The sequence below is a fragment of the Podarcis pityusensis genome, assembly GCF_964106645.2.
Source record: "Podarcis pityusensis genome assembly, chromosome: 5".
NCBI classification, from domain to species: domain Eukaryota; kingdom Metazoa; phylum Chordata; class Lepidosauria; order Squamata; family Lacertidae; genus Podarcis; species Podarcis pityusensis.
The window spans coordinates 11,409,086-11,425,638 of NC_138032.1; the positions used below are offsets into that span (position 1 = coordinate 11,409,086).

The following is a 16,553-nucleotide window of genomic DNA, read 5'->3' on the forward strand; positions in this document are numbered from 1 at the left end:
TCCCTTCAGATGTGAAGGAAATAAGCAGCTATCCTATCTTCAAAAGACATCTGAAGGCAGCCCTGTTCAGGGAAGTTTTTAATACTTAATGCTGTATTGTTTTTAACACTTGATTGGGAGCTGCCCAGAGTGGCTGGGGAAACTCAGCCAGATGGGCGGGGTATAAAAAATAAAAAATATTTTTATTATTATTATAAAAACAGCTGGAGACCAAAGTTTGGGAAACTGTGTTCTAGTCTATGTTGCTCATCCACGGAGCCCTTCTTTGGGGGAATGGAGTACATAATTTCTGGGACCTTCGTAAGTAAACAAGAAGGTCTCTGTGCCTTATAGTCATTGGCCGCTGCATGTACACATGGCAAAACAGGCACACATGCATGCACAGCACATTCCTGGAACGATGCCTGCAAATGTTACATATGGTTTTCCCACACTGTACTGGCATGCCCAGGGGAAAACTTGCCCATGTTCATGCAGATCAAGCTGGCAACCTATAGTAATTGTAGCTTGTTCAGACAGTATCCTGCAGGTGGTAGCTCGTTTGAAATTGAGGTGTATTTTTAGCATAGGAGTGTTGGTGATTTGTAGGGTGTGTGTGGAAAGTAGGGCAGGGAGTAAAATGGGAGTGTTCAGGCTTCTGATGGCTCCGTGGAAAGGCTGGAAGTCAGGTTTGGCCAGGGATCTTCTGTACAGAATGCAAAATCTGCGTGGAAACTGACTTGTTTTGCGGGGTGGGGTGGGGTGGGCAAGACGATCTCAGCCCCACTTAATAGTGCATTTTCTATCCTCTGCACTATTATATCACCTGCACTTGCTGAAACAGACAAAGGACTCGGTAGCCTAGCATTATGCAGCTGAACTAGCTAGCCCTGGGGTCATCCATGTGGTACCCAAGAGCGTTATGATGTCCTAGAGGTCTTTCTGCATGGCCACAAACGTATGGTGCAGATGGGACCTTAGATTTGTCTTAGATGGTTTCATTGACTTTTCTTTCTTTCTTTCTTTCTTTCTTTCTTTCTTTCTTTCTTTCTTTCTTTATCTCTCTCCCTCAATTTACAAAATTATTGATACTTATTCAGAGATTTACCCCCCAAAACCCATACCCATTACAAAGTATATTTTTATAATATACGGGTGTTAAACAGCTATTTAATCTAAATAAGAAGAAAGGCAGGAAGGAGAAAAAGACAAGAAAAGGAGAGCGAAAACAAGAGAAGAGAAAGAGAGATAAAAGATTAGAGAAAAATAAAGAAGAATAAGAGGACTTCTGGCTCTCTGTCCTGCAGCTAAATATAGTATTCACTCCTTAGGACCCAACCATTCTATCTACTATAAACCAGTGTTTTTTTCAATCTTCAAATCCAGCTATTACAAGTTCACTTTCTTTTCCACGCAAAAAGTACATAACAAATTTCCAGTCCATAATAAATGTCAGTCATGGTTTTTCGCTAATTAAACATGTTAAATTTGCCATCTCAACCAAGTCCAGGCATTCTTCCAAAGTGGGTAGGGCTGTATCTAGATTTTATCTTTATTTCTAATTATGGCTTTATGTATATTTGTTTTTAATTGGTTTGTTTATTTTAAGTTGTCAACCACCCTGAGGTTTACGGATGAAGGGCAGCCTACAAATTTAATCAATATTAATAATAATTATTTTTTATTTTATTCATGCTTTGTAAAGAATAGGACTTGTACACCACTTGGAGCAGTTGTTGAGCAACTGGTTTATACATGCTCTAAATAACAAACTAGCCTATTAATTCCATTGCCAGCTACCCAGCCCCAGTGAAGCTGAGGGAGACAGTCATGACTCCACTTAGCCTCCCAGCGAGTTGAAGGCTGAAACATAAAAGAAACCTCTTCACAAAAGAGAGAGGAGAGGCTGCGGTCAAAAACTGATGAAGAATAAGAAGCAAGCACACCAAATGAAAGAGCTCCTTTGACATGCTCTCCTTTTAAAATAACCTCTGTTGCTTCCATCTCCAGGCATGACTTCCAAGCAGTAACGTCTGAGCATCATATTCGGTAATATGTTCCACATTGATTTTCTCCCGTACTCTCTGCTGACTGTACATTTTGCAGAAAGCATTGACCCCAAAGTCAAGGTTAAGTCCATGTTCCCTGAATCAACAAAGCAGAGGGAGGAGGCTGGAAGAGAGTGCGCATTTATGCAATGAAATAATCAAGAAAGTATGAGAACAAAAAGTTATCTACACAGGCCATTGTTAAGGTGGGGGATATGTGTATTCAGTGTGTGTGTGTGTGTGTGTGTGTGTGTGTGTACTAGAGCAAAATTATAGTTTTGACCAGACCTGAGTACTGACACATTGAAAAACCAGAAATTGCAGAGAGGCAGTAAATAAACTTTCAATTTTGACGTTCTTTTTTAAAATAACTTTTCTTTTGTCATGCAACATTCCATCAAAAACAGCAGTCAATTGCCAAAGGACCAAACTAGATGAAATGTTAAATGTGTGTATGTATGTGTGTGTGTGTGTGTGTGTGTGTGTGTGTGTGTATATATATATATATATGCATTCATTATATTTTGTTCTCACTTTGCAAAGAGCAGTTGTGGGGTGGGGAGAGATCAGGATAGGAACCATGTCATGCAATGAAATAAAATAGCCTAAATGAAAACTCTCTCTCATATGCATACTCCTACTGCTAATTGCTCCAGGAAGGAAGATCCCATTAGCAGCAATGCACAAGGAGAATTCGTTCACCTACACCCCAAAATAGAGAAAGAACAATGAACTGACTTACATTGTCCGAATGGGCAAGTGGCAGTGCAGTTTCTATCCTGCTATGGTTTGGCAATGCAGAGGTTGTCTTCTGGATGGGAGCTGCTGTGATGTTGGCCTGGAAACTGGAGCTAGTGAACAGTACAGGGGTCATTACACACATTGGCGCAAACTATCACCATCAGCTGTTGCTGAAAGAATTGCATGGGCTGCCAATTTACTACTGGGCTAAGTTCAAGCTGCCAGTAATGGTGTAAAAAGCCCTATGTATCAACACTAAACAATCATATTACCCCATATCATAGCTGTCAACTTTTCCCTTTTCTTGCGAGGAATCCTATTCAGAATAAAGGGATTTCCCATAAAAAGGGGAAACATTGACAGCTATGCCCCATATTACCCCAACTGATCACTGCTAGGGTTGGCCAGTGCCAGATTTACGTATAAGCTAAACAAGCTATAGCTTAGGGCCCCACTCTCTTAGCGGCCCCCAAAAAATTTAAAGGGAAAAAACCTGGATGTACATTTCCAAAATATAAAATAAAAAAACAAATGCAATAAAACCTACATACAGCAACAGTGTTTTGTGCGGTGTAGGCTCCTATGATGTAAGTAATGGCCCCCGCCTGCTAGCCTGCTCCCTAAAATATCACTGGTTTGCTCACTTCTATATCAATTACTTTGATAAAATACATATTTTGTTGTGTGCAAATGGCTTTAGATATGTTAGGTCCATAAATTACCATATAGCATATATTCAACACAAAAAACAGCGACAATTTGTTGTTGACAAAGGACAGCTGGACATATAAAAGGCCCCATTACCTTCAGTAGCTGAGGACCTCATCAAACCTAAATCTGGCCCTGGGGTTGGCATATCTTGAAGAGGAAAAAAGAGGGCACATTTGCTAAGTTCTAACTATGGATCACTATGACAACTCTACCCATGAAAACGAGGACATGTCCTGGAAAAAAGAGGGCATATGGCAACGCTGGCACTGACACTCTCCAGGAGGGGGCCTTCTAAAGATACCATCCGATTGGGAGGTCCATTTTGTATGACGTAGGAATCAGGCTTTTAATGTGGCAGCATCTACCCTTAGGAACTCCTTCCTGTCACATATCAGGCAGGTGCCATCCTTATTGTAATTTTGGTTGCTGTTGAAGACCATCCTTTTATAATGGGAGAAATCCAGTCTGTATTAGATTTTCCACTGTTTTTATAGAAGAAATTGTTTCATCTGTGTTTTTACTGCTGTTGTTTTTTTATTGTTAAGTTGTGTTGAGATGTTTTATAGGAAGCAGGTTTTGACATAAAGGGAATGAAGAAGCAAGTACATTCTATGACTTTTATCCTAGGCTCCTAATCTCACCTATACCAGAATTTCTTGCATTCAAAAATGTAGTGGTCATGCCTAAGTTATCTCCCGCTTGGACTACTGCAATGCGCTCTACGTGCGGCTACCTTTGAAGGTGACTCGGAAACTACAACTAATCCAGAATGTGGCAGCTAGACTGGTGATTGGGAGTGGCCACGGAGACCATATAACACTGGTCCTGAAAGATCTTCATTGGCTCCCAGTACGTTTCCGAGCACAACTCAAAGTGTTGGTGCTGACCTTTAAAGCCCTTGGTCCTGTATACCTGAAGGAGCGTCTCCACCCCCATCATCCAGCCCAGACCCTGAGGTCCAGTGCCGAGGGCCTTCTGGCAGTTCCCTCGCTGTGAGAAGTGAGGATACAGGGAACCAGGCAGAGGGCCTTCTCAGTAGTGGCGCCTGTCCTGTGGAACACCCTCCCAGCAGATGTCAAGGCAATAAACAACTATTTTACTTTTAAAAGACAACTGAAGGCAGCCCTGTTTAGGGAAGTTTTTAATGTCTGATGCTGTATTGTTTTAAATATTCGGTTGGAAGCCGCCCAGAGTGGCTGGAGAAGCCCAGCCAGACGGGCAGGGTATAAATAATAAATTATTATTATATTATTATTATATAAGTTATAGTCAGGACTTTTTTCCAGCCGGAACTCACCGGAACTCAGTTCCAGCACCTCTCAGGTGGGGGCCATTGTCATTCTAAGAGAACAAAAGAGGTATTCATGGTGAGTTATGGCACCTCTCTTTCTAGAAAAATAGCACTGGTCATAGTCTTTCTTCCAGGATTGTTAATTTGAGCTAACAGTCCTTGCCTTCTTCCCCAACAAGGAGTTCCCAGATGTTTAAACCACACACCCTTTGAAGATTAATTAGGGTTATTTCATAGCCTCATGTTCTCTATGGAACTATGACTCCCAATAGACAGAGAAGATGTCCCTGCTGTTGTTTAAACAGTCACCTACTGGGGTGAAGGGCAGGTGAGTTAGAAGTTCCTAAGATAGCCAGGAATTGACAACTCTTATTCAGGTCACTAAAAATGTTGATTCAGCCACTGAACGTGTTAACAGTAATTGGTTTTAAAAGCCTCTACCAGAACAGGTTTTGAGGTATCTCAGTGGTCATGGGAAGCAGACACTTTGCCTATGAAACTACTAAGAACAAGCTACCATTCATAAATCATAGAGGTTGTGATTTGTGAATAGACCCGTTTCTCAAGTCTGTCCAATTTTAAGTGCCAAAATTAATATCTAGTCTGTTGGAAGGAGAGTTTACAGACTACTGACACCGTCTGAAAAGAAGAAGAAAGCAACCATCAAGTACTCTCTTGAAAAACCACTGCCAATGTTTATTTCTAAACATCACAAAACCAGCAAGGGAACTCTAGAAGGACTCACCATATGTTGCCATTTTTATTTCTATTTTATTTTTTTTCAGAGTCAACACTTGTGGGCAGAGCCATTGTGGGAAAGAATGGACAGCATTATAGTAACAGCCAGACACTGCAGGCAGGGAATATGGCTTCAGTGCTGAAAGATGCCAACTATGATAATGTAGATTATTATTGATCTAAATAGCGCCTACATTTCAATGCTGTGCCATTATTATTATTATTATTATTATTATTATTATTATTATTATGCCTTTGGTATTGCACTGTGGAAAGGCAGGAAAAAGGAAGGAATTTTTTTTTATATTTTTTTGGGGGGGTCCCCGCTGCGCCGTAGCGGCAGGACCCAGATTCCGTAGAGCCAGTTCCCTCCGAGTTAGAGAGAAGCAGCCATTACCGATGGCGCCACCCCGGAAGTGAAAAAGGAAGGAATTTTAGCCAAGAGAGAAAAAAGGTAAAGGTAATGGTACCCCTGACCATTAGGTCCAGTCGCACACGACTCTGGGGTCGCACGCTCATCTCGCTCTATAGGCCGAGGGAGCCAGCGTTTGTCTGCAGACAGCTTCAGGGTCATGTGGCCAGCATGACTAAGCCGCTTCTGGTGAACCAGAGCAGTGCACAGAAATGCCGTTTACCTTCCCTCTGGAGCGGTACCTATTTATCTATTTGCACTTTGACGTGCTTTCAAACTGCTAGGTTGGCATGAGCAGAGACCGAGCAATGGGAGCTCACCCCGTCGTGGGGATTCGAACCACGACCTTCTGATCAGCAAGCCCTAGGCTCTGTGGTTTAGACCACAGTGCCACATGGATGAAAAGATGAGTTTTCAAATTATGAACATTGTGAATTCTAGGCAGAAGAGAATTCTGTAGAAAAGAAGCCAAATAGAGATGAATAAACAGAAGATGGGACCTTGTTAGTACCTATGGCCTTCCAGTTGCCAGAAACATAGGCTATCTGGAAAAATACCCACAGGGAGGTAGAACCAGTAGAGGCTCCCCACAGTGGGAGCCAGTGTGGTGTAGTGGTTAAGAGTGGTAGACACGTAATCTGGTGAACCGGGTTCGCGTCTCTGCTCCTCCACATGCAGCTACTGGGTGACCTTGGGCTAGTCACACTTCTCTGAAGTCTCTCAGCCCCACTCACCTCACAGAGTGTTTGTTGAAGGGAAAAGAGAATGTTAGCTGCTTTGAGACTCCTTCGGGTAGTGATAAAGCGAGATATCAAATCAAAACTCTTCTTCTTCACAGAATATACAACTGGGAGCAATCTTGGTTTGCTTTTGTGAATTGTATGAAAAAGCCCAGATTTCCTATCTTGGCCTCATCCACAGTTGCCCCATGATTTCTAGTCATGGATTCAAGAGATTTTGGGGTGGGTTTTTTTGTCCTGCTGCTTCCCCCGGACAAACCTGCTATTTACTGCTGAATTGGAACAAAAGTCAATATGCAGAAAACCCAACTGACATTTGTGGGACAAAAAAAGAACCCATGACTAGGAATCATGCAACAAATGGAAGCGGGGATGAACCCTCTAGCGTAGCATCAGTGACTCTGTTGTGTTTACACTAGAGACTGGTAACAGGTGACTCTTCAAATGTTGTCGGACTACAAATGCCGTCATCCGTGTTTCTTCAGACAAACTCCAAGAAAGGCATCCAAATTTCTGGTATCTTGTGTATATCAAAACCCAAAGTCTGAACCACCTGAAGCTCAGTTGAGAAAAACATTCCAGATGCTATTTCTGAATCTTGTCTACTCTGGAAATCTTATGGCTCATATTTTTACACCACCCTGATAGGAGTGGAAAAACCAACCCATTTCCCCTAAACTTTCCTCTTGCTCTTCTTTCTGTTGCTGTTCCCAACAGGACGTGCTCTCTCTCTCTTAAGGAGAGAATATGCCTGGAATGTTTTCGTTTCACTTTATCGCTTATGAAACCAGCGAAGATTTAATACCTTAGACAGATTCTTGTGATGGGTAGGAGAATTTCTGGGCTATATTTGGCTCCGTACATTTTTCTTTTTCAGACTGTTAACTCCAAGCACAGAAGAGAGTTCAACATTCAAGGGAGTGACATGCAATCCTTGCTCCACTTGTAACCACAGTCATCTTGCCGTAGGCCTTAGAATAATAATAGGAATGGAAATTATTCAGTGGCTCATGATTTCCCAAGGAAAAGAAATCTCTTTAGCAGCAGTGTGCCACTGAGTCATTGCGGTCGGCCTACAAGGTCAGGGTTGCAGAGCTGTCTTTGCCATTCCTACCACTGAGTAGCAATCGAAGCCTGGGGTATTAGGAAAGAATGGGAAAAAAGCATGGCTGGCTACTAGTATATGCAAGCGGTACTGACATTGCACTTCAGATGACCCCAAGGCCAGCTGACTGTCTGTGGAACCCCCCGCTGAGATGAGTTTCAACTTCTTTGCTCATTACTGTCGGAAATGGAATGGGTTGTCAACAACTCTTAGGAGCAGACCAGCTCTGGGCTCCAAGGCACAAAGGCAACTGTCTGGTTCAGCATCCCAGAAATTGGTATCTAATGAAGAGTTTGATATCAGGCTTGCCCTCAGTGTCCTGCCTAAGGCAAAATTCAAAGTGAATTTGAGTGTTTTTCCTCAGGAAAAAAAAATGTCTGGGGAAATTTGAGGAAGCCCCCCAAAAGAGCATAAATCTGTACTGCTTGCAAATTGACTGTGATGTTTGAAACCATTTATTTTTTAACAAATGCCCCAAATCCCCTTCTGGAAACATTCGTCTGTTTTAACAAAAGCCTAGTAGGCACGTTGTCACCCATCAACTGAATGCTCAAAAACCTAAGTGACTTACACCTCAAATATCTAAAAGACAAATCTCCTTCCCTGCAGACCCTCTTGAGTGTTAAGCTCAGTAGAGAGGCCCTCCTGGAAGTTCCACCACCCTCTGAAGTTTGGGGAGATGATGTGGTGGTCCAAGAGATGACTTTCTCTGTGGCAGCCGCTAAGCTGTGGAATTCCCTCCTAGCAGAGGTGCATGTGGTGTTTTCATTGTATAGCTTTTGCGACATGAGCCAGTATGGTGTACTGGTTAGAACGCTGGACTAGAAGCTAGGAGATCAAGGTTCTCAGCCATGAAGCTGTCTCTTCTTTCAGCCTAACCCACCACAAAAGGTTGTTAGGAGAATGAGACGGAGAGGGGCAGAACCATGTATGCCATCTTTCCTGGAGGAAAGGTAGGATGTAAATATAATAAGATAATAATACCCTCCAACAAGTTACCACAGAAAACCGGGATGCACATCTTCCAGGATGTTCTCCTGCGTGAGTCATGTGAACTGTGTGAGATCACAGCACCCCCAAAATGCATGGCTTTAGACACTGCAATCCCATGCAAGATCACACCCTGAACGTGAGAGCACAGTCTCTGTCAGGCTTTGGGGAAATCGGATCCCTCTCCAGATGGCAGTAAATAAACAGATCAAACGGAAGGAGCGTTCTTACCAGATAAGCTCTTTAATAACCACAGCAAGAGACAAAGGAATGCATATCTCTCTAAAAAATGGTGTTACTCCCAGTAAAGGTTTACCCCCTCCGTCCCCATTAATCTACATCACTCCTACATTGGGTAATCTGAGCTTGTTGTCCTTGAGCTTACTGTTCTATCACTTTCCAATTCCGTCTAGTCTTGGGAGAAGGGGGGTCAGAAATGTTGTCCAAGGACACTGAATCTGCCAACTGTCTCTCTCCTGGTGCTTCCTCTTCTAGCTGTTCCTCACCCAGTATCTCCCAGCTTTCCCCCTCTGGCCTATGCCCCTCTGCAAACCACTGTTCTAAATCAATTCTGTCCTCCTGCCCTTGGGAAGGTTAAGAAAAAAGTGGTGTGTGGCTCCCACTATTGCTCCTCAGTCCAATCCCTGACAGTACCGCAAAATGGTATGCCATGATTTAATCATGGCAGTTGAAGGGTACAGTGGTACCTCTGGTTGTGAACAGGATCCATTCTGGAGCCCTATTCACAACCTGAAAGGAACGCAACCCGCGTCTGCACATCTGTGTAAACATGGGTTGCGATTCACCGCTTCTGCACATGTGCATGATGTCATTTTGCACGTCTGCGCATCCGCGAGTGGCAAAACCCGGAAGTAACCCTTTCCGGTACTTCTGGGTCACTGCGGGATGCAACCTGAAAAGACGTAACCTGAACCGAATGTAGCAAGAGGTATGACTGTATGTAGTTATTGAAGAAGTGGTACCTTGGGTTACAAACACTTCGGGTTGCAGACTCTGCTAACCCGGAAGTAGTACTTGGGTTAAGAACTTTACCTCAGGATGAGAACAGAAATCACGCGGCGGTGGCGCAGTGACAAAGCTAGGCTCCATTAGCTAAAGTGGTACCTCAGGTTAAGAGTGGTTTCAGGTTAAGAACGAATCTCCGGAACGAATTAAGTTCGTAACCAGAGTTACCACTGTATCTGTACCCTCGACTTTAACAGAGTGCTATTGCACTCATGTCCAGTTTGCAGGCTTCCCACAGATGTGTGTCTTCAGTGGTCAGCCACTGTGAGAACAGGAGCCTGGACGAGATGGGTCATTGGCCTGATCCATCACCTTATGTTCTTATGAAACCTGATTTATTTGTTTATAAAAATATTTATATTATTATTATTATTAACAATAAATTAAAGTGGTTTACAACACTCATAAATAAATCTGTACTGTAAAATAGAATGCCAAAAAAATAAAACCAGAGATCAATGAAGTATGTCTGTTCAAGTTGTGATCCTTGCATCGCAGGGGGTTGGACTAGATGACCCTCAGGGTCCCTTCCAGCTCTATGTTCTATTATTCTGTTATGGAAAGGCAGTTTCTTAATTGCCAACATAATTTTGGAAGCATGGGCCTGTTCTGCTTGTAAATTATTTTAACTGATTTTAATCTTGTATTTTTATATTGTCGTAACTTAGCTTCTGACTTTACGGTGAAGGGCAAGTAAGAAATCCAAGAAATAAATTATGCAGGGAAAATTAATTACATGAGGAAATAAACAGTTGGGGCCATGTGGTATTGGAACCACACTTCCTGTTCGATTAAAGTTTTTTATTTGTTACTAAAAACAACAGCAACCCAACAACCTCGAGACACCACAGCAAAGGAGGACACAAAAAATAGGAGATATAATTAGTCCTTGGAAATTCAAGACAATCTGTTCCTGTTAATTCTGCCTGTAACAGCCTAGGAGTGAATAGAGCAGGGCGTGACAACTCCTTCTTTGTTCTTATCAACTCCAACTGAACTTTGCAAGAAAATATGTCTAGGGGTCATATCACTGCCAAAGCGCACGGTTATAAATTAACCAGGTCTGTTTTATAATAATATGAAAAGCCTGTAGGAATAACACAAATGAATCACAGGAAAGAGTGAGTGCCAGGTGTGATAGAGGTCAGGCTGTTTCATAGCAGCAAAGGGCAATTGGCCTCATCTGCGGCTATTTTGCATCGCCGGAGCCAGCAACATTTTGCTCATTGCAAGTCATGAGATCACAATTCGACCAAGTATTGAAATTCATCACACACAGTATTAAAACACACACACACATTTAGATGATGATGAGATTTGGATTGGACATTTAGATGAATGGTGTGATTGCAATGGTGGCAGACAGTGAAACTGGTTGAACATATGACGCAGATGATGAGTCTGACCACTGGTTTGTCCAGGCCAATATTGGTTCAGCTTTCATTCATTCCATCACAAACACACTGAGGAACAGGATTCCAGTCACTATTTTATTTACCAAGAATGCCCCAGACATTCCATATACAGTGGTACCTCGGGTTAAGAACTTAATTCGTTCCAGAGGCCCATTCTTAACCTGAAGCACCACTTTAGCTAATGGGACCTCCTGCTGCCACCGCGCCACCGGAGCACGATTTTTGTTCTCATCCTGAAGCAAAGTTCTTAACCTGAAGCACTATTTCTGGGTTAGCAGAGTCTGTAACCTGAAGCGTATGTAACCTGAAGCGTATGTAACCTGAGGTACCACTGTACAAGACTAGTTTCAATAGTAATAATAATAATAATAATAATAATAATAATAATAAATTTATACCCTGCCCATCTGGCTGGGTTTCTCAAGCCACTCTGGGCAGCTCCCAACAGACTATTAAAAACACGATAAAACATCAAACATTAAAACTTCCGGAAACGGGGCTGCCTTCAGATGTCCTCTACAGACACAGTCACCCACCTCTCTCTATCCTCCATTCAGCCAAGCAAGAGTCCAAGTGCAAGGACACATTCCTAACGGTCAGGGGTCCCTTTACCTTTAACCGGGAAGTAGTACCTCAGGTTAAGAACTTTACCTCAGGATGAGAACAGAAATTGCGCAGCAATGGTGCGATGGCAGCAAGAGGCTCCATTAGCTAAAGTAGTACCTCAGGTCAATAACAGTTTCAGGTTAAGAACAGACCTCCAGAACGAATTAATTTCATAATCAGAGGTACCACTGTATCAGGGGAGCAGGCAGGGGAAGTATGGCTTTGTTTTTTGCAGTCTTCAGATGAGGACTAGACCATATGAAAAATGAATATAAGATTTTAGCTGCAGTCCATTCGTTTTCAGCTTTGTATTATTCTTACAAAAAAAAGCACCTAGACATTCCGTTGTAGCGCCGACAATCTAGGTTTAAGCCCACAATCTAGGCTTTAGCTCCTAGCTTTCATATCACAGTTTCTAAAACTGGTCCTCACCCCAGACATTACTTCTTCGGGTATCACTGGATGGAATAATGTTTTTAACCGTAACTGTTTTTACATTTTTAAAAAACTGTAATTCCTTTTGGAATACTTTAATTTGAGAGCCAGTGTGGTGTAGTGTAGTGGTTAAGAGCGGTAGTCTCCTAATCTGGGGAACCGGGTTCGCGTCTCCGCTCCTCCACATGCAGCTGCTGGGTGACCTTGGGCCAGTCACACTTCTTTGAAGTCTCTCAGCCCCACTCACCTCACAGAGTGTTTGTTGTGGGGGAGGAAGGGAAAGGAGAATGTTAGCCGCTTTGAGACTCCTGAAGGGGAGTGAAAGGCGGGATATCAAATCCAAACTCTTCTTCTTCTTCTTCTTTTCTTTTTAAATTGTTTGCCACCCTGGACTTCTTCTGGATTGAAGGGCAGGATATAAATTCCATAATAAGCAAGCAAGCAAACAAACAAATAGGATGTCAAATGGCCACCCTAGGCTAATAGGAAATGATATTTTTTTTAACAACTCCTCTCGTCTCCAACAATGTTGTTTAGCCAACAAAATACCTGATGCCACACCTGAGGCTCAAATACTGAACAAGCAGGTAGCATTCCTGGCAACCTTAGCAGTGACTAATTGATATTAGGTGATGGGCATCAAAAACGTTTGCTAAGAAGCTTGGCTTTTTGTTGTTTTTGTTTTAAAGAAGAAGAAGAAGAAGAAGAAGAGGAAGAAGAAGAAGAAGAGGAAGAAGAAGAAGAAGAAGAAGAAGAAGAAGAAGAAGAAGAAGAAGAAGAAGAAGAAGAAGAAGAAGAAGAGTAGTTTGGATTTGATATCCCGCCTTTCACTCCGCTTCAGGAGTCTCAAAGCGGCTAACATTCTCCTTTCCCTTCCTCCCCCACAACAAACACTCTGTGAGGTGAGTGGGGCTGAGAGACTTCAGAGAAGTGTGACTGGCCCAAAGTCACCCAGCAGCTGCATGTGGAGGAGCGGGGAAGCGAACCCGGTTCCCCAGATTACGAGACTACCGCTCTTAACCACTACACCACACTGTAGTGTGTTAAGGAGAGTGTTAATCTTATTGCCGGGTACTTTGTTTCCATTGCAAGGTGGAAGAAGACAGATCTCTGAGACAGCATTTTGCGGCTCTCCAGAGACACATAAGTGCAGTGAGGGTTCCTGTTGGCTGTTGCCGATTTGCCTGGTTTTATTTTAATAGTGCAAGCAGCGCCACATGCTCTGGGAGTCATGTACTTAGCAAAAATCAATCCCCTCCTTTGTATACAGATAGACACAGCAGACTGGCAACGGCTGAGGCTTTTATTGCCTCACCTAAGCTGAGAATTCCTAATAAGATTAAAATTTACACTTTCTGCCACTGACAGATGGTGTTTTCTGCCAAGTCCCACTGCATTCCTAAAAAGTAGATCTGAATTACAGGAGTTTCTTCTCTCTCTCTCTCTCTCTCTCTCTCTCTCTCTCTCTCTCTCTCCTTCTTTCCATCTCCACTACAATCCCTCCTTCTTTGGGAAGATCCCTCACCTACTTTGCCTTCTCAATACTTCTCTCAGGAAAGAATATCTCCAATGGTAAAAAATAGTTTTATCATCTTTTCTAGGAAGAAGATGATGTTAGGGTAGACTAGGACATATTTTCAAAGTGACAAAGTGACAAGCCTACCACAAAATTGTACTACTACTACTACTATTACTACTAAATTTTATTTAGACAGTGGTATCTCGGGTTAAGAACTTAATTCATTCTGGAGGTCCATTCTTAGCCTGAAACTGTTCTTAACCTGAGGTACCACTTTAGCTAATGGGGCCTCCCGCTGCCAATTTCTATTCTCATCCTGAAGCAAAATTCTTAACCCAAGGTACTATTTCTCGGTTAGAAGAGTCTGTAACCTGAAGCATCTGTAACCTGAAGCGTCTGTAACCTAAAGCATCTGTAACCCGAGGTACCACTGTACTCCACCCTCCCCGTCCAGAGCTGGGCTCAGGGTGGCTAACAACAGTAAAATTACAGTAAAAACATAATGGGGGGGGCAATTTAAAATACAGGTTAAAATGCAATTTAAAATGCAGCCTCATCAAAACTATAAGGGGAGGAAACATAAGGGTCAGACTGAGTCCAAACCAAAGCCCAGGCAGAACAGCTGTCTTGCAGGCCCTGCAGAAAGATGTCATGTCCCTCAGGGCCCTAGTCTCTTGTGACAGAGCGTTCCACTAAGTTGGGGCCAGTACTGAAAAGGCCCTGGCCCTAGTTGCAACCAATCTAACCACCTTGCGACTTGGGACCTCCAATGTGTTGTCATTTGTGGACCTTCCGGTCCTCCGCGGGGCATACCAGGAGAGGTGGTCCCATAGGTACGTGGGTCCTAGCCTTGCTGCCCATGTATATCAGAGGAGAAGGTGGCGGCAGTCTCCTCCAAATGACAAAAAGCTTCCCTGGTGTTTGCCAGGAGGTCTGCACCAGGGATAGGAAAGTTGCCCAGATCCTGCTGGGCTACAGCTTCCATTGCTGCTCACCATTGGCCAAGCTGGTAGAAGCTGGGAGTCCAAAAACACCTGGAAGGCACTACCTTGGCTGCACCCCTTCTGTTGTAGTGGGGGACTATAGCAGCAGTAAGGAGGTCTGTTTGGGCTTGGCAGGAGTCCACGTTGACCCGCAAGTTTGCTTTCCCCAAGCCATGTGCAGCTGCCCCATGCCTGACATCATGTGTGGTAGCATGCGTGGAAAGGGTAAAGACAAAGGCACAATCAGGGTCCTTAAAGAATGCTTCCAATTGTTCCTTGTCAAGCAGGGGCGGTCTTTGGGGGCCTTCGAAATGTGGCACACACTGGGATTGGCTCCGGCACGCACTGGGATGGGAGCTATTGAGAGGAGCCCCGCCCTGCTACAATGGAGGTTTACTGATTGGCTGTTCTCAGAAGTTCCAAGCAAACCTTTCTTTCCTTTGAAGTCAGGTCACCTGACATCATAGTGGTTCCGAGGGCGGCAACACAAGGGTGAGCCTTTTCAGTGGTGGCCCCCTGCTTTATTTATGTGTTTCTTAAATTTGTATACCATGCTTCATCCAAAGATCTCAGGGTGGTTCATAGCACAAAAATACAAAAATGCTCTCACCAGGAAGGAGCTCAGTCTATGTCATCATGACTTATCTTTCAGTGCCAGGCAAAAACATTTCTTTTCTTCCAGTCCTTTGGCTTTTAATTATCTGTGGCCTCGGTCAAGGGATGGGATGTTTCAGAACTGACATTTAAAAATATGAATGAGTTTTAGATTTTTCTCTGTTTTGTTCTTTGCGGCTTTTAATTGATGCTTTTTTATTGTTGTTAAGTCACTGCGAGAAGTGAGGTTACAGGGAACCAGGCAGAGGGCCTTCTCGGTAGTGGCTCCTGCCCTGTGGAATGCCCTCCCATCAGATGTCAAGGAAATAAACAACTATCTGACTTTTAGAAGACATCTGACTGCAGCCCTGTTTGGGGAAGTTTTTAATGTTTGATGTTTTATCATGCTTTTAATATTCTGTTGGGAGCTGCCCAGAGTCGCTGGGGAAACCCAGCCAGATGGGTGGCTAATAATAATAATAATAATAATAATAATAATAATAATAAATGTTATGAAAGTTATTACTGTAAAAAAGTGCCAATAATTCATTATAACAACAGCAACAACAACAAGAACACTAGGTGATTGACAGGCGGTCAACCCAATCCACTTGTCAAAGCAGCCTGGGTGGGAAATGAGGAAGCTCAGCATCCCCATGCCTGGCTTGGATCATTCCTAGAAGCATCTAATGAACCACAGCTGGACCTTGGGTTTGCCCTAACAGGGCTCTTCATATAATAGAATCAGAGAACTGTAGAGTTGGAAGGGACCCCAGGGGTCATCTAGTCCAACCCCTTGCAATGCAAGAATCTCAACATGCGGTTCCCCATTCAATTTGAAACCATACCGGACCCTACTTAGCTTTGCAAATGTGCTGGCAGTTTTACTGCTTTGGAGTCAAAGGCGAAGACAGTCATGCGAATGGAATGATGCCCATATTTAGATGTTTTGAGGTCTGGGCTCAGACAGGCTTGGGAAGATTAGTTTCCTGAGCCATCATTCTCTGCTTGCAAAACATGGAACTCCGGCTGACGGCGGTCAGCAAGAGGAAATATTAAGCTCCATGGGCCATTGGTCTTGCTCAGCATGGCTTTTCTCGCCACCGATCATTTTTGCAATGTGACGATGACATACCGTAGGAGTTCCACCTCTCCGAAACAGAGTTGCCTCATCAACAGAGCTCAGATGCCTCGCTCCAGTGAAGCCCAGTGGCGGCACA

The 16,553-nt window shown here is 43.4% G+C and overlaps 1 long non-coding RNA gene across 1 annotated transcript; it reads right to left on the reverse strand.

The window, feature by feature from the left end:
• Positions 1 to 1,643: 1,643 nt before the first annotated feature.
• On the reverse strand, positions 1,644 to 14,887 carry LOC308478547. Its single transcript, XR_013987139.1, has 3 exons — positions 14,752 to 14,887; positions 7,466 to 7,631; positions 1,644 to 2,124 (listed from the first exon to the last, which is right to left on the reverse strand). It is a non-coding gene; the product is annotated as an uncharacterized lncRNA (long non-coding RNA).
• Positions 14,888 to 16,553: the final 1,666 nt, after the last annotated feature.